Source organism: Osmia bicornis, chromosome 6 (genome assembly GCF_907164935.1).
Source record: "Osmia bicornis bicornis chromosome 6, iOsmBic2.1, whole genome shotgun sequence".
NCBI classification, from domain to species: domain Eukaryota; kingdom Metazoa; phylum Arthropoda; class Insecta; order Hymenoptera; family Megachilidae; genus Osmia; species Osmia bicornis.
The window spans coordinates 6,754,420-6,779,545 of record NC_060221.1 but is presented as its reverse complement, the minus strand read 5'-3'; the positions used below and the strand labels follow the sequence as shown (position 1 = coordinate 6,779,545).

Below are 25,126 nucleotides of genomic sequence, written 5' to 3'. Positions count from 1 at the left end.
ACTATGAAACACAACTGGAAGCGTTTACTCCCAGCATTAACGATCGAACCGAGCTCATAATCGGTACTCAAAATGCGAGCAGCTGAGGATATAGCGGAAACGAACGGGATATGCGATCATTCGAGCACATGAGAACATATGTTTCTTTTACGTGGGCAAATCAGTTGAGGCGTAGGATTGCGTCGTGTGAAATGTCGTCTCGTTCGTAATCCCGTGAGCCGGGTATAGCTACCGGTTTGAGGAGATGGTTGGAAAACAAGCTTCCGCCAGAACGTTTTCATCAGGTCGACTTCCTACGAATCATCCGTCGGAAGAATCGAAGTTTCCAGGATAACGCAGATCTACTTGCATGCTCGTAAACAGCGTTTCGTTTAGAGCCCGAACTTATCGATGAGTTATCGTAAGATCGTTCGGGTAAGAACTAGCGTGACCGCGAGGTTTGTATGCTCGTTTAATTACAGTGTGCCTCAGCTTTTTATTGCGCCGCGTTATGCCCTCTCTATCGCGATGCACGCGATCGCCAGAGCAAAATATTGCGAACGTTCGTACGTAAAGAGGGATTGCTCGAACAATTATCATTACTTATTTTCTTTTCAACCGTCTCCAATCAGCAATGCCCTTTCGCGTCTCGTTGTTTTATAATCGACACGATTTTCTTACCTGTTGCAACTTATATTTTATATTCTGCGTCAGGTTAAACACGCGATTCCCGATGAATCCTTTGTTTATTTCTAAAGATTAAAATTTAATTCTCTCGACACAAGTTACGGTAATGTTGAGAGTAAATATATAAAAATTCTCAAGATTTCCACGGTCGAAAAGAAGGCTACTTATTCTAACAGTAAATAATCATTAAACCTCGGCTCGCAAGATTAATATAAAAGTACATTTACTCACCAATTTGGACGATTCGCTATAATCAACTAAACGCGACGTGAATCCAAATCACATTATACCACGCTAGCGGCTGCAGATTAATTCCCATTACGGCTAAACCGCTTCCTGGTGCCGACAATGTTTCTCACCCCCGGAAAAGGAACGCGTCATTCGAACGGAGCCGATTCGTAGCGGCGAAACCTCTCGGTTCGAGGTTGCAATCAAACTCTAACCACCGTGTTTTCATCTCGAAAATCATGACGCGATGCTGTTACGTGATCGTCGTTTGTCTCTCCGATCCAGGGATCGGCCGGTTTTCTCGCACGTACCAGCACGCGTCGAATGAATTTCAACGAGGAAACGCCTGAACTCCGGAGGTATCTAGATCGAGATCGTTGGCGAGGCAACAACAAATTGACTTCAACGATGATCCGTACCGACGTGTATATCTCACAGCGATATTGTATGTGTATAGTATATGCACAGCTGCAATTTGCGAAAGAGATCGATGTATCCGCGGCGAGTCACGCGCTTGTTACACGCCGCCGCGATACTTTTATTCGACCCCTTTGGCTACCTGCACCAGCCTCGCAATCCAGTTACCTCTCGTCCGTCGGATTATCGCCCAAGAAAAGAACTCGCTCGAACGAACGAATTTGTAGCACGTGAGAACGCCATGAACTTCTCTGCCAGACTGAAAACCGCCCGTACGATCTGCATCGAGCAGAGAATGAAACGGCAAACGGGGTCCGAATTGATTTTCAAGGGCGTTTTTGCACCCTGTGTCAAACACCTGACTGGTGTTTTTTAAATTTTTGGGAAAGTACTCAGGGTAGATTTGAAGAGGTATGATATTTTTAGAAGAAACATAAACAATTATTATTAGTGGAAATGTAAAAATGAGTGAACTGTGAAAATCTTTTTGCACACCTTATCTATAGAAAAATTGTAATGTCAAAAAAATCCTGTGTCAAACGATACGTATGCAACTTTCCATAATTCCTTAACATAATAGCAATGAATATTAAGTCTGACAGACGCAACTGCTGAGAAAATGCAAAGGCAAGGGGTTAATCGATCCAATGTACCATCGATTAACCGTGATCGAACATTGGTTATCGATGGAATAGATCTGAACGAACGGGACCGATCGCGGCGGCGTTGGTACGATTCACGGGATAGTTTCGCAGAGCGGCGGGGACACGTTTTATAGGCTCGATCGAGATCACGATCTTCCATATATTTTTCCCACCTTCCACCCTAGAGTCCGAGAAGGGAAAGGATCGAAGATCTGTGCGGTAAGAAAGAGGAAGAAAGGAGAACGGTGGAGAACGGTGGTGAGAGAGGAGGACGACGACGAGCCAGGGAGAAGTCTCATCGGCCACTTCCCATGTTAATATCCGGTTATGCGTAAGGTATGGAGGCGTACGGCCAGTTTGCATGGAAACTAAGGCATTACCGTGCTGGACCACCGGCGTCGAACCACTCGTCGAACGGCCCTGTTTGCCGACACCTTGGAGGACGACTCTCCCCTACCTTCTTATCCTTCTTTCTCTTCTTCCTTCATCTTATCGCCGCCCTTCTTTCCTTCTTTTCCTACTTTGCCGCTTTCATGGAGCCTCGATTCCGATTTCAGACATTCGTTCCCTCGTTCTGGCGCGGATCTTCAGATTACGCGCGCGCGCTCCTACTATCAAGCACCGGATCGGTGCGGTTTTATCGACGAGACAGGGACGGGGTTAGCCGCGACCCTGGCGGACCACGAGCCATCCTCCTCCCTCTGACAGATCCTGGCTGTAAAGGCGAGACTCGTCGAAAATTCAGATTTGTTGTATCACACGAAAATATGGAACGACAGCGATTTCGAAGTGAAACCTGTTCGACGAAGAGTCCCGATAAAGGAAGAAAAGAAACGGATGATATCACCGGTCACGATTCTACCGGCCTTTTAAGAGCTCCTTTTTTTCATGGCGGCAGAATGAAAAGGAGACTTTCGGAGCGGTCTCGATCGTTTATATTGGGTGTAGATTAGACGTGGGCCGTCGATTACCGGCTTAGGACAGACTGCCGAACCCTTTCACGAATTTTTTCTTTCACTCTGATCGATCGAGACACTTTCCTTCTTCTTACCTGTTTTCGTGGATCCTAGTTCGAAAACACGTAAGACACATTACAGACTCGTTATTCCAAGTGCTTGGATTCATCGTTTGAAAATACTTCAATAATTTATATTGAGAAAAAATCCTAACATAATAAAGTATGAATAATGTATTCTATTAACGAATTGGTTGTTTTATAAAAATTATTTAATAAACTATAATTGAAATTGATTGCCGTCAATGTCAAGGGTTCAAAATCTATTATTTTCCAGACACTCTGTTAGAATCAAATATTTCCGTACGAGTACCACTTTAAGGAGGTCATCGAACATGCAAGTCACTAATTACGAAAGAAACTTCAACGTCTATTTGCCCACAGGGAAGACTAGTAGATAAAAGACTAATAAAACCTTCATCAACGCTACTGTATGGCAGAAAAAAAGAAAGACGCGTGGGAACTTTTTCGAGGTTCAATGAAATAGCCAGTTCACCTGTCGACGATGCTGCATTCGCTACGGCCCTGTCTCCGTGACACCTATGCCCCTTCTGGTCGGATCTAAAAGTCCTCCGCGCCCACACTCGGGTTCCTAGGCTTAAAGAGGTTCAAAGTTCCCTCCGTGGTCGTTTACGCCTTATTTATTCTCGTAATTTACTCCCACGCGGCCCTTGCACGCCGGCAATTTATTTTACGACGATCATATCTGGAAGTGGCTGGCAGAGTGCCGCCCTGTCCACCATACAGAACTAACTCCGTGTACCATGGATTCACACTACTTTCCAGAGCACGCTGTTCACAGATACTCTGGGAAAAAGTGTTCTCGCGACAAGTTTTTACTTTTTATTGTCACTTTCAGGAGACATCGTCGAATAAAAATTTATGTAATGAAAATAATTGAAAATTTTATTACAGAGAAAATGTAAACGTGTCAGTCATTTTTGGCAAATAATTGGAATAGAATGGTATGATTAGAAATTATTTAAAAGGTGATAGTTTTGTTTTTAAATTGAAGTATTCTAGTCTTTATCTTTTGTTACTTTGTGTAATTAATCTAGGGCTACTAAAATATCAAATTTAAAATATTTCTACACAAAGGAAATTCTATAATCCAGAATTGTCAGTATTGTAAAACCTTCAGATAATTATATTTTCCATCGTTTCGAATACTTTTTCGTATGTATAAATAAATTTCATTAATCTCCGAAAATTGTGGCTACCAAGGTTCACCTTTTTATCTTTTCTTTCAGAAGCAACAAAACAAATTTAAAAGTTTTTATATTACAGATTTAAGATTTGGAACCTCGTGCCTCTTTGTGTTTTAAATATTTCAACGTTCACAGTAAACTGCATTAACATGTTTCTTTCTTGGCATCTCTCGTTTGCCTGCTTATTAATTTCGCACTCATCTTCGAGGTAGAAATATTTGTCTAAAATAACGCGCCTTCGAGAAAACGTCACAACACGTGACAGTGCAGTTGAGACAATTTTTATTGCATGTTGAACGTGAAGAAAAACACGTTTAAATATTGGATGATTTACAAAGACGTTTTTGTGCGATCATCGAAGGTCAGTAATATTTCATATTTATAATTGAGATGTGTTTTGCCGCTATCTTCTTCACCATACGTGTTAGCTTACCGATATTTCTGGACGAAATCGAATAGATCTTTTTTAGGAAATCTTATACTATTTGAACTAATCTGATCGCATCACATGGGATTATAGCATCGACTTACGGAGTATCATCGAAAAATAAAAAAGGTATCAAGCTGAAAGCTGCAATCATGTCTTGTAATTTTGTCTGCGATCTTTTTTACGGTGTTTTAAACGTCATCGGTTCGAAGAGATCGTCGAATTTATTTCCTCACATTCCAAGATCTACCTTACATAAATTTTTCAACCACACCGCAATACGAAGATTAAAAATTTCATCGCATCAAATATTTTCCTTGTATCATCAGCGTTCGATAAAAATCACGGCGCACAATTAAAAGTGTCATTAGTTCGAAACATAATAATTTGAAACAAAATTTACGATGCGATATGTTAACCAGTAGCAGTATTCCTCAAACTTCTTCAAAGAAGTAACGCGTATCTCAATGGTGATTGCCTTTTTTTCATGAAATTTCATGACGTCTACTTTTTTAAAGTATCATAATTTTCGTGTTTAATTATTCATAGCAGAAGTTCATATTTTGGTGCAATTAAAATAACGACGATCATGATTTTTCGTTTGACTTTCTCCTAAAAAGTAAACTGTAATTAATTTGTCCATAAAATTTCGCAACTTGTGAAATGATGTTGAAAAATACTTTCAGATTATAATTATATTATATCGACAGACACAATTTATAATACATGATAAATATGCTGAAAGTAGTAGACACTTCTGATTATTGAAATTTGGCAATCTGCTAATGGCACTCAAAAATGGTACAGACTGATTAGCTAAGAGGTTGCCAAACACCGTGCGAATCGATGCTAAAAGGTACTGTTTAAATTACAGGCGAGCCCTCCGATAAATAGCTCCGGATGTGATGGTCCAATTACGCTCACGTATTTATATTCATTCGCTTCACGCCCGCTCCGACGTTTATTCTCGGTCGCGTGCGCGACTTAATGAGCCCGGATCGTTCGTGACGCACGAAAAAACGAATGAAATTTATACGGATGCCTCGGAGCCACCTTGCTCGTGATATCGAACATGAAACATAAAATATACATAGAAAAAGAGTTTCATTTTTCAATTTAACCATCCTCTAATATGTACTTTGCCTAAGGAATATAAACGTTAACACTTTGACGATCGGACGTTTCGTTGAATCTATGATCCTTTCAGTTTCAGTTTCAGCTTTTTTATACCAAATAAATTACTTGAGGAACTCTGTGAAATTACTAATTTTCAAATTGAAAGTGGTATCTTAGAAAAAATATAAAAATAAAATAAGGGGTAATAGCGTTTGAGGGTTATAACAATTTGGATTCCGTCGATTAGCACAGTCTGCGCCACCAAAATTTTATGAATTCTCATAATTATAACCGCAAAAAAGGAACGCTTCCTCTTTAAAAAGATGATTTACAACTGTCATACAAGAACCACTTTTCCTCGCGAATGTTTCTCATTTCGAAGCTGAAGAGTGCCGGTAGCAATTCGGGGGTGGTTTCTCGAGACGCGAACAGGATGCCCATACATGTAAGTCGAGGCGTTAACGGGCGTAAAATGAATTATCATTTATACTCGCGCGTTCGGTCGCGTGTTAGTTTGCGTTGTCGCGCGGCGTACACGCTGTCCGAGCCCCACTTCGCACCTTCCCGTAAACGGTGCCCACTGTAAGGATACGAGTGCTTATTTATTCCAATACGAGCCGGTGGCTTTATGGCGGAAAATTAGCGAGGGTTACACCGGCATTCATCGTCATTCGCGGCTCGAACCGACCGACGTATTCAAGGCTTTTTTAATGGACGCCGACACGCCCTCCTTAGCGCCCTTTAACACCTTGCGAACCTCTTTTAAAGAGCGCCGTTTTTTATTTCGCGAGATCATCCTCGAACAAGGCCCGTTCGCGTGAAAATTCCATCGTCCGACTCGCGTTACGTGCTAAAGAGAAAAATGCTCGCCCTCCCATGTCGAGCCGTTCCTCTGCGGGCATCGATGTCTCCGCACGCGGTGGAATTTCCTCGACCACCGTAGGTTCGCGGATTTTTTGTTAGCGATTAATTAACGGGCTAGTTATAATTTTAAGGAGGAACGTTAAACGAGATTTTTCCGCATCTCTTAGATGGTGGTCTCCGGGAACGATGCTGGAAGAGATACAAAGTTGCGGAAGAAATATCTGCGAACATCGGAGACGGAAGGAATTTATTATTTGCTAAGTAGCCACGTTTAGATTTTCTTTTAGTTTCCATACAGTTATGGCACTTCGTTTCGGTGCAACTATCGACGTCTTTCGATATTGCATTTCAGTAATTGCTTAACAGAGTATCCGACATTCCAATGAGCGTTGAAGTAGGCTTTTCTTCGCTGCAATGTTATTGCAGGTTCATTTTTTGTTCAGTTAGGGCTTTCGTTTTTATCATTTTGTGCGCAACAGTACACAAATTTCAATTATAAATATAAAAATACATATTTTTATAATGACTTAACACATGTAAAACAGAAGTGAATCTTTATAACTTTTTTAATTAGCCAAATCAATTTCAAAGTTTTAAAATGTACTTCAGAAATAATTAGAAAATTTTTGAATCTCTAGGTGTATATGCCTTCTTCGCCAGTCAACTGTAATTATCAGGACCTTGTGAAATTACTGTCTTTGATGTTAAAGGTCGATCTCCAAGAAATTCGTTAACGTTGCACAGTGGTGCCTATCGATAGCCCGTTATTTTTTTCTGCTCATTAAGTAGTCAACTGTTCGTTCGTAGTCGACACATCTCGGAGGGGTTTATCTAGACCCAACGTTACCGCTGACAGAGTTAAATAGCGTTCTCTGACCTTTCGATGAACCGTGATCGCTAAAAGCTTGTACCACGGGATTAACTTAATAACTTCTTTACAAGTGGTTTCTTTCCTAATCCTCCCTATTCTTTTCTCCTCCTATGCGACAATTAATAACCACGAAACGGTGTGTCTCTTCGAGTGATCATCAGAGGGTATGAACAAACATTCATTTCTCCGATTGACAACCAGTGATTGATTGTACTTTTCTACGCTATTATGCTGCCTGCATATTTCATCGTTTGCCTACAAACGCTTGCTACAGAACTTTTTCTTTCACGATTTCTCAATTCAGTCTCCCGTAACTATTATAAAACGTGTTTACTTTAATCAGAAATCATCGGCAAGAATCATCCCTGAAGCTGTTCGATTTTTGCATATCCAACAGCGAATTTCGAAACGCGAAAGATTTGTGTGATAACTAAAATTCATTGTTCGATATGCGACGATTGTTCTTGATGATCTAACGAGACCATCCATCGAAATGTTTGAAATTTCTTCGAGGAACGTTCACAACGTATCCAGAGAGACGGGCAGACCGCCCAGTACCTGCATCGCGTCTCTCCGTTAAGTTACAACGACTGGCGCTTAACCCCTGACACAGGGTACAATGGCTGGACGGGACTCCATAATTGTTATTTTAATAAGCTAATTTTCGCCGCGCTCGACCGCGCCGCGATGCGCACGAGAAGGAAAGAGAAGGCCGGCCAAGAGGGTAAAGAAGGGTGTTGGACGCGAGATGCGGAAGAGAGACGGAGGGAAAAGGGACGAGAAGGTGCACCGGCTATGGCCCCATCGACGGCCACGTCGGACGTGCCGAGATTAACGGCTGTACTTCCGAGGGTCCCGACGATTTACCCGTAATAAACGTAGCCACGCTTCTTGCACCGCGATTCGTCCTCTTTCGCATCCTTTTCCGCGAAACTCCTTCATCCTTCCACCTTTCTTGCGTGCTAGTTGCGCGCGTGTCGTCTGATCCTGCTTCTATATCTACTGATAATTATTTTCAGTTCATTTCTGTTGATTAAAATTGAAGAAGTGTTTAATTTGGTACTGTGAACTTTAATTCTGAAGCATTGGAAGGGGATGATTCCACATTGAGTGAAGTATAATTTGAAATTTTTCTAAATTTTATATCAGATATTCCTTTAAGTATTATTTTTCCAATATTCAAGGTCTTCCGTTTAAAAATTTGAGAGTTTCATTATTAGAAAAATGAGTACTTAATTTTTAAATTCAGGCTTTTAATTCTTTATCTTGTACTATTGGTATTAATTGTAATGCCATATGTAATTTCTTTAACCATAGAGTTAAAGTTGATCTGACGGTTCAGGATTGCCAGGCGAACGTAAAACTTAGATTTCCCGTAGGGAGATCCGTTCGATCCTCACCCAATCGAACAGGACATTTATCTCGTTACAAAACTTCCTATCTCCTTTGCTGGAAGATCGATAGGGTTTTCTGGCTTTATCGGACACGATGGAAATCCATAATGCCACCTTCCGCGACCTATCCCTGGTACCGTGGTACTTTTCAATCATTGCGAAATGTGAAAGGACTCGACCGCGGCTTTATATGGTTTTCACTCTCTTATTATCTGCCACGGCTAGATTCTATTGTCAAACGCGACCACAGAAGGTTAAATAATGTCACAGCTTATATGGCAACGGGATCTCTACGCGATTCTCTCCTGTTTGTCGTTTTGTACGGATGCCAAAGGATCTTTTAAAGATCAAATCCTCGTACCTGGAACTCCCTTTGGTGGTACAAGAGGAAAAGACACCGTCGGATACGTTGATAGATAACAGCCAATCGTGCATCCTCTTAAGGATTAAATCCTTCAGCTTCATTTGTTTCATTATCGTTAAAATTTCCTTTTTGGTTACCAATTTTTTCCTCAGCTTTATTATTAATCCCTTACCCTACAATATAAAATTTCAGTTTCTCGAATGGAGAAAATTGTTCGATAAAGGGTTAATAGGCAGATCCTAGGAACCCTTTAATAAAATACAGAGAGGTCAAAGGCATCGGTTGCCGATCGATCAATATCAATCGCATCACTTGCATCGATCACCCTCTATGAAAGTGCAATAGCGATTAATTCGTTCAAGAGGAATCATAATGAATTTACCTCGCGTTCGATACTTTTCTCTGCACGCATCATCGCGCTCGCTCGAGCGTGTTCCATCGGGCAGCATCGAGCGGCGTATGAGTTTCAGCGGGAGGACGTTCACTCGCATTAACGGCTTATGGGATTCCTGCGTAACTTATTTACGATGACAAAAAAAAATCGATGCTCCCCCTCGTCCGCCTATAATATACGCTCAAATCCGCTATTCTTCAATTACAGCTCTTCTCCTTTCTATATACTCTCTATGTTCCCGCGGTTTTATCGTTTCGTCCCTTTCTCGTTCTCTTCCACACGATCACGGACAGTCTGTTTCGTTCTTATTCTCTATAGAACCCTTTTCTTCGTCGTGTACGCGCATCCTCTCTTTCCTTTCGGTTCGCCAAGCGGTGCACGGCTTGCGTGCATCTGAACGCGTGAGCGCGTACAACACGGGTTAGCTCGGGGTCAGAGGTCGGGTACCGTGTAAGAGAAAAGAAGAAGGGAGGGGGGGTAGAGGTGGATGGGCGTGGTTCGTATTTGAAGTAGAATCGACCCTCCACCTTCTTCCTTCTATCCCTTCGACGTAACCTCTTCGCCAATGCAGAGGATACGTCACGGAATTCTGTGCTATTCGAAAAAGAAATATTCATCGTTCCCGCCATTCTCGTGTCGTACGAGGTCCTCGACACCGACGCAGCCGACCAACGTTCGTTAATTTACGCGTTAATCGATGCCGTGAATTTTGTCCCGTTTACGATCCTCGTCCAAGGAACTTAAATACGCAGGGGTAGTTAAGGGAAATTGGTAATTGATGGCTCGTACGTGCAACGATCGGCGAAATCGTACGATTAAATAATAATGTACAAAGATTGAGTCTTCTAAGGTTTAAAGCTCAATCTGAAAATTTTTTAACTCAACCTTCGAAGCTGGATCCTTGAAGAATCCTTAAAGTTAAGATGTGAACACCAAGCAGCCATTAATTGCAATTTGGAAATTTTTAATAAAAGAACAAATAAAATTTGAACACAAAGAGTTTAAACCGCACCTCGAGTTTCCAAAGCTGAGGATTCAAACCCTATTCTAACAAGAACACGGTAAATGTCTCGAGTCATTGTCCGATGAGGATGATACGATGATTCCAGAACGCGCCAGGGAATGGTGTATTAATCATCCTTGTATCAAAGGTAAATCGAACTTTTTTTTCCAAGTGTGGCGTATTTAGAGACACCGGTCGTCGATGTCGTAATTAGAAAGGGAAGTTGCGTACGTTCTCGCGCGCACGATTAGTCGCGGGAATACCAAGAATCTCTCGTAAACGGAATGCTCCTTTAGCCCGAGGTATTGTGAGCGTTAATAAGACCCACAGCTCGTTACGATTACGACGATCGTATCCGATGCAAGTCATACTTCGGAAAGAGCCGCTTTGAAAATGCTAATACAACTCGGGATGGTACAATTTTGTATCATTAGGTACGTAAATTGGAGTCAGAGTTCATCTTAACAGTTAATATTTAAGAAATCTCCAAAATTTCTTTAAAATTCAAATAATTAACTTCTAATAACAGATTTCTTAATTTAAATTACAGAAATTATTAAGCTATTTTTGTTGAAATAAAAATCCTGATGCATCCTTAAATGCATAAATAAATTAATTTCACTATTTACCTACCGCTTCTTTGAACACTACTAAGCGAAATTATCCGTTCTCCATGTAACATAAAACCATGAAACACGCTGGAAAATCGCGGAACACCCAAACACCCCTGAGAACTCGCGTGCTGTCGGTCTTCAATCGCGTTGACAACACCGTCCGTGGTTACGATCGATAATTATCAGCGTGCCTGGCGCGTCTCGGATGCCGCGGATACCATCGAGGCATCATTCTTGGTTCCGAGGTACAAATCAAACGGAGAAGAAGACCACGAAGAATGGTCCGAAGAGGTATGGGAGGGGAACGGTCGCGTCGAATCGATCGGTTGCCGGTCGAAAACAATTAAGAGTGGTCGCACGCGAGATATTCCGAGCGGATAGCGGGTCGAAAGGACGATTCATCGCCTCTTTCTTCTCGAGCGTGGCCTGATCGAGACGTGACGAGTAGTCGATGGCCATTGCTAATTTAATAAAAGCACCGGGTTAGAGAGAGCGAGGATACATAGGCCTGTATCGATGACCAATTTAGATATCGCGTTTGAATTCGAAACAGGGCAGCCTTGAACATAGCGAAACGTCAGTTCGATGATCTGGTCCGCAATAGTTCCCGAGGACATTCCGCTTAGTCATCGCGTCCGTGTGGCAATTAATTAACCGGAAAAATGTTAGCGATGGTGGGTGGAATTCTCATAGCCGACCGGCCGGTTACGATGATTCCTCGTAGCCGGCTTCCCTCGATGATGTCGGCAATTAAATTCTTATACCCTCCGTTAATCTGCATAGGGAAGTAGATAAGCATAAAGAGGGACGGGGAGCGGGATTGGAAGAAAGAGGAGGAAATAGGAGGGACGAGAGTGTCTCCGCAGGGGTTTCGCGACCCCTTCGAAATCACACGGACAACAGGAGAAAAAGGGAAAACACGAAGCTTCTGTCACTGAGGAATCACCGCGGGAGGGACGTTTAACGGCTGCGATCGCCTTCGAGATTCCCAGGAAAGTTCCTTCGATATTTGTCGAGATGTCTACGAGTGTAAAACCTCTTCCGTGTTAAATCATGATTACAACGTATGTGGATTATCTATGACAACGGTGTTTAATTATTATAAGCTTATATCGTGGGTATTTTTGGTGTCATAATCAGCGTACAGTAAAAATATGTGCGAGAAAATAGAAATTGTATAAAAAGAGTATTTTAATGATGATTAATAAATGATTCCAACTAATAGAATGCAATTTAAGTTTTGCTTTTACTGAATTGATAAGTAAAACCATCTTTAAAAATTCGAAAGAAACTCATAACCGCAGATTGCTTATCACTAATTTAGAATTCAATTAAAACCAATTACTAAATAATTCAATTACAAAATAGCATCGGCACTGTCCCTAAGAAAATCTTCGTATCCCAATCGCGGAAAGAATTCAATTTGCAGCAACCTGTCCGCTCGTTCGCGGGCTTAATTGCCGCCTGAAAATCTTCGGCATTGATAATTGACACCACGAAATGACTCATCCCGTCGCGGTATAAGCGGTGTCGATTTTTGAACAGTGCAAAGGATAGAAAGCCAGAATATCGAGACGGCCGCCATCACGTTCCCTCCGTCACGTACTTGACGAGGTAATGGTGCACAAGGATTAACCAACACCTAGCCCGGGACACTTACCGCACGGCAACGACAGATAAATTAGCGATGCTCGCATTGTGGATGGGGTAATAGACGTCGCGTAGCTGACATTTAAGCCAGGACAGTGCGGCAAGCTCTGTTTTGTAATCGCTCGATGCCGCGCCGTTCGACAGACACCGCTTTGCCAGTTCCATTTTCCGCTTTTCTACAACGCTGACGGATCATCTCGTTAGACAATGCACTCTCGACGATCGAACAAAAAAGAGAAGAAAAAGAGCCCGCCACGACCTTTTTCAAACGAGACTTCCAACAGAAAGTCTCCTAATTGCTGCACGCGTACCACTGATGGAAATATTCATGAGCATTGATAAAGTTGATTTATTGACCGCGAATTAATTAGGCGCCTCGCATAATAGGGGACAGAAGAAGCACGTTGCACAGAAGTATACATTGGGTTTAACATGCGCCGCTATGGTGAAACGTATCAACTTTTATCGTGCTTCATCCCTTCTGCAATGGCGAAGGTATCTGGGGGCTAAAGCGAGCCTTAAAACCCTTCAAATATAGATTAGTCCTTCTACTCTAACAAAAGATATTAAAATAATTTAAAAAAATATTTGTCAATTCCTAAAGTTTTATGGGAAAAAATAAATATTTAATAAGAAGTTACGAGAATAGGTACTTGATACTTTTAGTGAAGCAAGGAAACCTAACTGCCCTGAGGAAAAATTCCAGCTACGCCAATGTTCGTCTGTAAATCTTACAAATTGCAGGCTACGTCAACGGTTAACTTCACTCTTCTTCCTGTAACCGTGCAATCGACAGTCTCTTCCGAAGATACACAGCCATACGAGGCGATGATGCCACGGAAGCACTTCGTGAAATGCATATCGATTCAACGAAGACGAAGATTTATGCGAAAGAAGTTGAAGAGGATCTTGAAAACATAGGGAAGAAGTTCCCGGTGGAAATTGGAAATCTACTGCGATTTGAAATTCATAAATATCTTATATCTATGCGAAAGAGCTTACAGTTGAGCCTGTAAGAGACTTCAGTACATTTCAATAACAATAAAAGAAGAAGCTTGATTATTGATAAAACCAAGACAAGGACGTTTTGCTGCGAAAATTTCACCAAACATTCGCAATTGCCATGGTACTGAAGAAAAAATGAAACGAGTGAAGTATAAAAAGGTGGACGAGTCAAAGTGAAGGGAAATCGAACGCGGTCTCATTAACGTCCGGCTTTTCGTTTTATGCGATCGTGATCCGCCAAGTTACGAAATAATCGTGGCGTCCTTAATCTTAGATCACCGTGGTGCATCAAAGTTACCGATGGAATATCATTACGATCGAAGAGATTCCCCTGTTTCCATCTTCCTTCGACCCGTGCACCCGGAGGGTCCGAACGTAATTTGTGCGAGCAAGACGGACGGCTAATGATAGTCCAAGTAGAAATATATTATAGATGATGTTACGGGATAACGTAATGAGTAAAACGTGGCTTTATCGAAGAATTTTGCGAGCGCCTTCGTTATAACCCCGCAAGAATGCTCGGCTTATGTCGAGGAAGAGGACAGAGAGTATAAGTGCATCCTCGACTTGACTTTTTTACGTTCAGATGCAGCTGTTCGATAAGTTACCTCAACATCTGTCGAGTTTTAGGCCCATTTTGAAATAGCTTTATGACTACCACTTTCACTGATTCATAATATTTAAATCAGAAATGAACGTCAGGTAGCATAAATAAACCAAGGTGGCTATACACGATCCTTTCATTTTCCAACTTCAATTTATCTTTCACTACCTTACGAAATTAATATAATGCTGACGCTATCGAAATGTTTCGATTATATTAAATTTGTGATGCCGATAATGATATGTTATATCGCCTCCTTGATTTATTTGCTAATTGCTCCGATATCCATGTCCAATTTAAATTATTGCCCCGAAGACAAATCATTCAAAGTTGAGTATTAAAAAAGTCATCAGTAAAATAAAGGAGGCAAAAAGATGAAACGAGTAAAGCGATAGATTAACGCGTCTAAATCAGCCAACTCAGCACTCCATAAATCCTGCAACTGTATGGGAACCAGGAGATACCCGGTAGCGGTTCGCGCAGTTTCCAGGAACCTAAGAAACAGGGCCTCACGAAGGATGCCCTAAGGTAGCTAACGGATAGAAAGAACGTAGCAACAACAGATCGAGTCTCGTCTGGGTCTCTCTCTTTTTTAACCACAAAGTCCCTGACAAGGCGACAGCAAGCTAACTATTCACACGCGCGACCCTCGAGGCGTGTACGCGGTCGTACCTGTTTCCATCGACGATGCTCGAGGCAGGTGAGTTATAAGCCGGCTTCTTCGTCTCCGATCGTCGTCGTCGTCGTCGTCGGTCAACAAGTCGGTGAACAGAACGCGTGTATGGGCCTGACCGTCAGGTATGTATCGCCTTGAACGGGCACCCGAGGCTGACCTCCGACCCGCAGGACGCAGGTGAGCCGCGATTTTTGAAGCGATCTTCCCCGTTCCCGTGCTCACACACGCGCCAAGATATCCGCAGAACGCTCGAGGACAAGGGGAGGTGAGGCCAGAGGCAGCGTTTGCCGATTGGTCGGCGCCGTCCTCTTCGCAGCCAGTGACGAGAATGGAGGCCATCCTGACCCACTCCCACCGCGCCTAGTTTATTCTTACCTTTCCTTACCTTTCCATTCCTTTCCTTTCCATTCCTTTCCAGAATCCGCACTGTGTCGCTGCACACTCCCTTCCCCCTCCCCGTGATTCGCGACCACCCCACGGCCACCTGTGTCGCCGGGAATCTAATCCAGGAAGTCGGCAACCAAACGAGGTACCGGAGATTTCAATGCCTGGCCTGACACCGCCGCGTGTTCGGTGGCCAACTCGAGCCTCGCTACCGCTGACATTTCGTTTCCTTTATGGTTTAATTGGACGTTCATGCTTTTGAGAGCACTCAAAGATATTTGTAATAGCAGTGCTTTCAGATCATGGCAGGGAGTAATTAAAAATGTGTCTAATTAGGCACTTAAATAAAAAATGTCAAATAAAAATATATCAGTGTCATTTTGAAGAGGAAAAGAGATGTAAACTTACAAGAATCATAGATGCCATAAAATGTGCAAATAAATATTTTTGCAATTTGTTGACCATCGAGTATTGAATTGTTAAATCCTTATTGTTATACATATTGTTATACACCCACGTACATCCACCTGCCAGAACCAAGTCCTCTATCCTGATATTAGCTCACCATCCAAGCCGGATTAAGCTCGCTAAAAATGTCTGGCACGCGTTATGTGTGGTCAGGCAGAAACAGATTAGAGCGATCAATCTGCTTCGCTGATCCTACTCCCTTGTTTCTTTGTCTCTTCCCTACCTTGGACGTCCCTTCGTCCCTTTCTGTTCTTTTTCCGCCGACACTCTTAATGCCCTCTCCTTTGGCCGGTGCTCCGGCTAATCTCCAGGTAACGCGTTCCCTTACGACGCCACGGTGTCGTAATGCCCCGAGCGCAGGGAGTAATATCTCAATTAATAATGTAATTGCCGGACGGAATCACGGATGCGTGCAACGACCATTATCAAAGGGTACTCGAAAGGGTATCGTTCATGAACGTTTCACCTGTGCGCTTGGCAGGTTGAAGGTACTTAATAATTGGAAATTAAAAAAATTGGAATCTGAAGGTTTCTAAATTTCATGCAAAGCGAAGAACATTAAAAATATTAAACCTAATACGAAACAAGGCACGATTAAATTGGATAAAATAAAATTGTTGGGTAATTAATATTGCTACCAAGTTGTAAACGAAAAAATTAAAAAAAGTGTGGGCACCCTGATATCTACTTCTCTCTGACTCATAAATTTTTCAAATTAAAACTTAATTGCCTACATAAAATCGAAAGATCTAGAATAGAAAAAAATGAATCATAAAGTAGACTTGTAAGTTCGTGTAGCAAAGAAACCGTAGAAGACAAGAGAAGTTCTAGGCTAACCGTTTTTAGCGAATACCGAATTCCACATCGCCTAATAAGGAAGTGAGAAAATGGTCGTCGCACGGTGTTACGAATTTTTGCAACATTCCATCGTATTCGCTTACATGTACGTTAATAATTTAAGCGTTTTTGGTTCTGGAAGCACGCAACCCAGACAAACGCACCGCTCTTCTTGCGTCGCTTCAAGGAACGTGTTTGCCCGGAACGGTACTAATTGCATTTGCACAGTAATGGACGAGGCCGCGTGGCAACCGCGTGCGTTTCTCACCGAGCAACGGAAAAAACTCTTCTAACTGAATGACAGGTATGCGCTTCTTGTGTTTCTATTACGTGAATGGACCTTTAAGCGACTGCCACCCAAGTGTATTTACTGTTTCCCATTGGAGATGTTCGAGAAAGAGCAGGCAAAGCAAACGACGATTTAAACAAACGGGTTTCGCGACGAATCGTCTATTTTAATCTGCTAAACGGGTCATTCGAAATATGATAAATGCACTCGTTAGAATTAAATGCATTCTTCAATAACTTACAAAGTATTTCTTGAAGAAATGACTAAGCATATTATTACTACCGTATAAGAAAAGAAATTAATAACTCTATATTTCAAAAATTTCAAACGGGCCATATTGAAAGAAAGAATTGTTTAAATAGTCCTCTTAGATGATTGAAAAGCAAATGTAAATAAAAATATGACTGCACGGTCTTCGGAGTAAATTAAAAAGCTACCAGACAGTAAAAATGTCCAGCTGTAAAATGGTAAAATTCCAGAAGAACGACAAAGCAACGATAGACGCGGCTAATCGATAGGACGAGAAGAAAGCGGATTTCTTTTGTGGTGTCGCCAATGAATTTCACGAGCATGTTTCACGGCAACGATGCGGCTTCTACGAAGAGCGCGCCACGCGGAAAGTTATTAGCGGCGATGAAATCTGAACGCGAAAGGGTGAACGAGACGAAGAGGACGGTGGCCGCGTGCGTGAACGCATCTCATTCGCCCATTAGGAAGGTATTTCACGGCGTGTCACGTTTTATGTCGGCCACGTGACTTCGCGTGACACTGGCGAGTAGAGCCGGTGCTGGGTCAGGGGTCGTCTGCGATTCGCGTCGAACCGTTCGGACCTGCGGTTTGTTGTTCGCCTCTAACTTCCTCTCGAAACTAACCGTGGAAACGAAAAACTTCGTACCTTAATGAACCAGCTATCTTCTAACACCGACTATTTTCAATTCCATTTACGATCATATACGCGGGACTATCTGGTAAATTAAATTCCGAATTAATCAACTGCAAGAAAAGGCGAATTGACAGAAGGAAAAATTTCTAAGTACTGAGAAATTTTTAATTCGAGGTCTTGAACCTCGGGGCCTACAATCTAAGCACCGTGCGTCGCCGACCTTCCGGACGAATGCTGAAGATCCCAAAAAACGAAGGAAAGAATTTCCAAGTCCTCATTTTCTCGCTAATTTAGTAAAATAAGAATTATGAGTTTTAAATCACAAAGTTTAAGTCTCGCGCGTCGTTAAATCTGTGTCACAGTTTTAGATTTTGTTATTTAATTTACGATATCTTTTTTTATCGCGAAGGTTGGTCAAGAAACGCGACCCAGGGCGACGTATTCTAATTTGGTTAAACTTTCATAAATGGGACAACGCCGTACGAGACGAGAGCCCGTGTCGCAGCAGGGGTGCTCGCCGCTCTTTTAACGACTCATTTGCGTCTTCGAGAAACTTTACGGTCCGGCTGATCGATTATTTTATTTTATTTTATTCCTGGCCCCACTTTGACTGCCGCCCTTCTCGCGCCAGCATAGTCTCTACAACGTTTTATCGTCTATCATGTTTCCGATACGATCTTTCAAAATCTTCGGTGTTCTTTCTATTCTCCTGTATCTCGGAAAATTTCAGTTTAGGAAAATCTCAAATGTAATTTAAAAAATGCAATTCAAGAAACATGATTCTCGAGAAGTAACAGAAGAATCATACTTTCATAATTTTTGAATAATTTTGCAGCATGGAAAGGAGCCGCGGGAAAAGCGAGAAGGTGGATAGGAGAAATGGAAAACGTTGTTCACTCGAAATGCAAGTATCAACGGCAGGTTTCACGGAACGGCGGCTACTTTATCTTTACGACGATGAGTTTTTAGCCCCGTCCATTCGCGCCCGCTTGCTTTCCTGACAATTTTACAATTCCGCACGCCGCGCGGGAGTGCTACAGGTTTATAGTACTTACGTTTATAATACGTCTTGGAGTTTATGGTCGACCATGCGCACGTTACCAACCGCTCCTTCCGTGCTGGACGTAGCTTTTCTTCGATGCTAGTCACGGCCATACGACAATGTCCCCTTTGGGTGGTTCGTTGCTCAGAAACATGCCAATAATTCGGCCATTTACACCAGGTTCGCCGTGGTGTTGCGATTCTTGTAGCTCTGAAACATAGTAAGAATTTTGTTAGAGGCGAAATGAAAGATTGAAGCTCGAACACAAATTGGAGGATTAAATTAAATCCAAAATTAAGGATTACAAAAACTGAAAATCAGTAGTATTTCATGGTATTATTCTAAAAGCACACATTCCAACAGAAATAGAATTATACCATAACATATTAGATTTTAGTTAAATTATTTATGCTTTAAAATATTCACTTGGTTTTTAAAATTTAATTTCATTAACCCTCGTTTAAAACTTCTTATTCTGCTTTTATATTTATCAACATTTATCATAGTTGCATGCAATATTTCGAAACACCAGTGTACAATGATGCGATTATATTATTTCTTACTATTTCGAATGCAATCGTTAGAGCAAAGATCATCAAGTATCATACCCTTCATTTCTTAACAAGAGTGTGTCAGTACATAGTAAATAAAATCAACAACAATAATCGCGATCATTCTCCGTCATGTGTATCAGGATCGCTGAAAAACGAGGGTGACGTGGCTTAATTATCGCGTATCAATACCGTCTAATTTAATTATCGACAACCGTGCAGGACGAATGACTTCACGGGAGATTAATGTAATGACGATTCGCGCGGAGAAACGATCGATCACCGAGTATCGGGTATCGACGAGCGTTCGTTTCGAAATTTTTGTTTCGAATGCCACGAGTCACCCTGCGTCTAACAGTCGAAGGATTATGCACGCATAGCAATCGCGAATAAGCATTGCCATCGTACCGATACTTGTTCGTACACTTGGCCAGAATCTCCCGGGATATCGTGATCCATTGGCGTAGACATATTGATCCTTCGCGATCGTTCATCAACCCACGCTTCGATCCGATAAAATTGGTTGGAAATCTTATTATCCGCTCGGTATTCTCGAGATACGATCAACGAAGCCTTGCGATTCAGCGTGACATCATCTTTTACAATCTTGCAACTTCTGTTTACTCTGAAACGTTCATTAATTGCAAAGAGACATTCGTTTGGAAGCGACAAGATGGAGAAAAAATTTCATGAATTAATTTTCCTCTGATTTAACAAATTTAATAAACTTATTATTTTTCAAACACTATACGTTCAACTATCAAAAATCATCACCAAAATATTTCGGAGTATTTAATTTCAAATATCAAAAAAAAAAAAATTAAAGAAAATTCTAAGTATCATCATTGTTACATTAATTTTATAAAATAAAAATAATATTCTAAAAAATTTTACTTATAGTATATTGTACTTTACGTCAGTTTTCACTGTTAAATGCGATCGAGTAAGGCTGTTCTCCATCAGGTGTAAAAAAATCAGTAGTATCAGTCGGTCGTGGTCAGACAGGGAGTCTGGCATTTACGCCACTGTCGGTGCACGCCAGTTGTATGCAAATAAAACGGGATAAAAATTGATCAACGTCAGCCACCCGATGAATCTCCGAAGCCAATCAGCGTGTCTCATTAACCCCCGCCCCTGTCGAACAGTGCCTGTCAAGTGTTACCGACGAAACGAGCAGCCGATGGATCGTTCGTTTTGCCAAACGTGTCGCGAGCGTGAGAATCACTGCATCCCAATTGATCCTAGGGTCAATGAAGCTGTTGAATGATGACCACTGACAGGTGCATTCACGGGATTGCGCATAATACCTCGCGTTGCCAGCGAGTTTTTAGCCGTGCCTTTGCTTATTTCCATCTCCCTCTCTTTCTTTCTTAACACTTTCTCTTTCTTCTTCGCTCGTCGTTCGTATTCTTTTCACTGCTGTTCCTTCTCTCTTTCACAGGAGAGACAACATTCTCCGCGTTCTCTCTTCTGCTCCTCTTCCTTCTCGTTTTAAGGCTGCTCCTTCAAAGAGAGAGAACGTCCGATCGCATTGTTTCGATGGTTTATACGAGGCTGTTAATTATGAATGGAAATTGGAGATGCATAAACGGGTTGCTGATTTATAACATTCATTGTTATGCTAAATTGACTTATCAGATCAGTAATTTTATTTGCAATAAAATATAACCTGTTATTGTAATGATATTCAGTGTCTTTTATTACTTGTCTTCCGAGATATTTATTAAGATCATTAACGATTAGGTAGAAACGAGATTTTTCACAAGATAGGTAATAAAATTGTATGAAAATTCATACGTTACTCGTATATGATTTTTCTGAATAATTAAGGATTATAATCATCCCCTAAGTCTAATTTTCCCTTATATTTCAGCTTGAAAATACCACAAAGAAGATATACAATTGCCCAGTTTTCGCGTGATAGTAGATGATTTAACAATCAACCACCCCATCGCGCGAGCGCACGAACCCGCGAACGTGCGGAGCTTAACGCTTTAAGTGGTACAAAGCTGTCCGCGATTGACGCCGCGTTCACACCCGCCAGGCGTTCGCGTACCGGTAAATGCAGTCGATTCATCATGGAATCATTCGCGCCGGGAGAATTCATTTATATTAATGAATGACTTATTAATCACCGCTGACGAGTGGTCGTGCCTCGGCTGGCCCCTCACGGGGGTATCAATTATTATTCGCGCGCGTTGCATGGCCGCACAGGTGTCCCTACGCTTGATCGCGTTACAAGAAACCCTTAAATGAAACCGTGGTTAGGTTTAGATTAACCATGGTACAACTTTAATCATGCTAGGGCTGGAAATTTAATTATCCTTGATTGTGGGGTGGATACGATATTAAGCGTGATTTCAGGTTCGTTTGGATTGAATATGAAAATTTAATTAGGTAAGTTAGGAAGAGGAAAAAATTAATTATTCCGTGAACCTGTTTTGAGGTTGACATTAATTTTAATTTTCTAAATTTAACACCATTTCTTTAGGTACTATTGCAAGTATTTTTATAAAATTTTATAGAAAAATAGATCTAAACTATTTAAAAGCGATTTGCTTGCAAGAAGGCTTCACGGATAGATTCACATTGACCCAGGGCATCGGGGAATGTCTGATGCCTGACGAACCTTGAGAAATCGACTGAAGCCCTACGATTGACAGAAACAATATGTTTCGCGAGCCCCTCTTCCGTTTCAATTTTAACGAGCTCGACGGGACGGCGCGAACACGGGACCGCGAATTCGGATTTTTCCCGCTGCACGACGGCGAAACGGAGTAGTGATGGATAGGAGATGCTGAGATTTAATTTCGATGATTGGGATTGAATAATTGGCGATACTCCGCGAAGAGAGGAAACGCATATAGTTGAATCTTTTCTTTCGATTACCTGAATGGTTGCTTAGAAAGAGAGCTAGCAGGAAGATTGAAAAGATGGAATGTTACTTTTTTAGTTTCAATTATTTGCACTGAGAAACCAGAAAGTTTCTCTTATTACGGTGGACTGGAACGGAAGTATTCCCTAATGACAAAAAAAAAACAAAGAAAATTTACAGAAAAATTTCAATAGAGAGCATGAGAAAAATTCCCAGCTAAATATGATTATAAGTTCCTCTAATCACGTACCCACATAATTAGACGTCAATTATCAATCCACCAATGGCAAATAATTTAACCAAACATCTATTACTAATTCTATACACCCGAAAGAAATATTCTACGATAAATCATCACGTTAACAAAAGCTTTTACATTCGTTTTAGCCAACAGCATACTCTTCCCGTTACAGCATCCACGGTACCCACGCTCGAAGCTTCCTCCTCTCAAAAAAAAAAACGCCTCTTCACCCTCTGGCTGGTCTTCAATTATTCCAATACACGATGAAATATTACAATCGAATAATTTATTCGCTCGATAACGCTGCTTGGCGTTAATGACGACCCTCCCTCGTCCCTTCACCCTCCTACAACCACACTAATTACGAAATAGCAACCGCGTACCAACGATTATCATTATCGTCGTTCCATCGAGTCCCTTTATCCGTCAGCCTGGCCAGGCTAGTCGGCCCGCTACAAAAGGGTTGCTCATGAAAGGGTTGTTGCCTATCCTGGCGAGAACCGAACGCTGATTAACAGCCTACCGAGACACTAACGATCTCGTATTACCACGATATAAATGATGATATTAACAATCTTGTAAACTGCATCGTGGGAGTCGGTCGTAGGTGAAACGCTCCTCCTGGCCGCTGGTAATTAAGATCTTAATTAGGTATTCACCGGCTGGTGCGCGTACACACGCGGTTCAAGTACCTCTCCTTCTCTCTCTCTCTCTCTCTTTATTCTCCTTGGACGTTACAAGCTGCTTGAAAACCCGCGTTACACAAGCACGAGGACACGTCGTTGGTACTTCTATAAATCCCTCTTCCGATCCAACAGACGGCGTAAATTACGTCCGTGGCAAGCAGTCGTCGATCGACCCGAACGATTGGCTAATTTGCCTGCAATTAATTCCGCTTGAACAGTCTCGCAGCCACGCTCGAGCGCAACAATCGGTTAGATTTCAAACGAGTCAGGGAAACGGCAGTTGATTCATCGAATCGAGCGTTATCGGGGGCGGAATCTCTGGCATACTTTTCAAGAGATCCAACCGACCGATAAACGGACGAGAGGAGTTTCTCTCTTCGATCCGGTGGGGAGAATAGAAGAATCTCAACGATTTGATTGTCCACCGGTCACAATGGTCAGCTCGGAATCGTACCGTCGATCAGAAGGTAGCCCGCGTTAATTTCGTGCTTCGTGGCGCCGGGAATAATTAAAATATTTAGACGAGACTCGCGACCGCCTCATTATTTCACGACTTACGCCGGCCAGGACGATAAAGAACGAGCCGGAATGCCGTACGATCGTATCGCCGCGACTTTTATGCTTTCTTATGTCGACCACACACCGGTGGCCGCGTGAAACGTCATAAGCCACGTAGAAGTACCACGTGAATGTCGTAAAAAGGGGGCTCCTTTTTTCAGGGGATAGAGACACTTTATCGGGGTAACGCGACACCGGGATCTAAGAAATCGAGATCATCGGTCGTGTTGAATAGCGGGAGGTCGTCGCTTTTTTATTTTGAAAACGATGGTCTTTTGATAAGGGGTGCCAGACATCAAGGGGTTAGCCTAGTCTACTCTTTTTACGAGAAAACATCAAGCGTAACAAAATGTAATAAAATTGAAATACAGCAACGTTTACATTTTTATTATTCGACTCCGAAAGAAAATGAACGAGGCAACTCATCTTTAGAAATTAAACGTTGAAAACAAAAGACAAAATTGACTGATAAAAGGGTTAAAGGTCACAATAAGAAATCTGCCAGATTGTTCGCTTACATATCGCGCCACATCATGGTAACCGTAAACGTAGCGGTGAATCGTCGATCGTTCGATTCGAATGCGTCTACTTAGGAATCGATCCACGATGATCGCGAGAAGATTTGTGCGAAATAGGAGGGAAACGGGCCATGATCAGGCTGGAAGGATTGTAATGGAGCGACCGGTCGCGGCCCTACTCTGCTCCACCGCGAGAAAGATCCTCGATCGTTCGCGCGATCGTATCTCGGGGTGAGATCTTAGGATCGTGCGCGATAGAGCAAGATAATGGAGATAATCTTCGACGCGGCTCCGCTCAAAAGATCGCACACCCACGCGCCCCTTGACCGGAGATCGATTTCGACGCGATATCGATACACTCCACGAGGAACGCTGGCGATTTTGGAAACGTTGCAACGATCCTTTTGGAATTTACTGGGTTCGCTCGTTTACTCCTCGACGTGTAAAATGTTATTAAGTCATTCCACTTTAAAGATAAAACGATCAAAAGTACAGGTTTGTTTTTGTAATTGGAAATATATAGAGGGTGGAAGAGCAGCTGGTACATTCGAATTCAACGGTTCGATCCACAGACATTTAAAGATGAATTTAGTAACTCTTTATTAATTAGTTTTGAAGATATTGTGGTTATAAA

The 25,126-nt window shown here is 42.0% G+C and overlaps 1 long non-coding RNA gene across 1 annotated transcript in view; it reads right to left on the bottom strand.

The window, feature by feature from the left end:
- LOC114871973 overlaps positions 1-25,126 on the bottom strand; it is a 126,786-nt gene that overhangs the window by 14,703 nt on the left and 86,957 nt on the right. Inside the window, exon 3 of the long non-coding RNA XR_003788671.2 lies at positions 19,077-19,273. This is a non-coding gene — a long non-coding RNA (uncharacterized LOC114871973). The remainder of the gene's footprint in view (positions 1-19,076; positions 19,274-25,126) is intronic.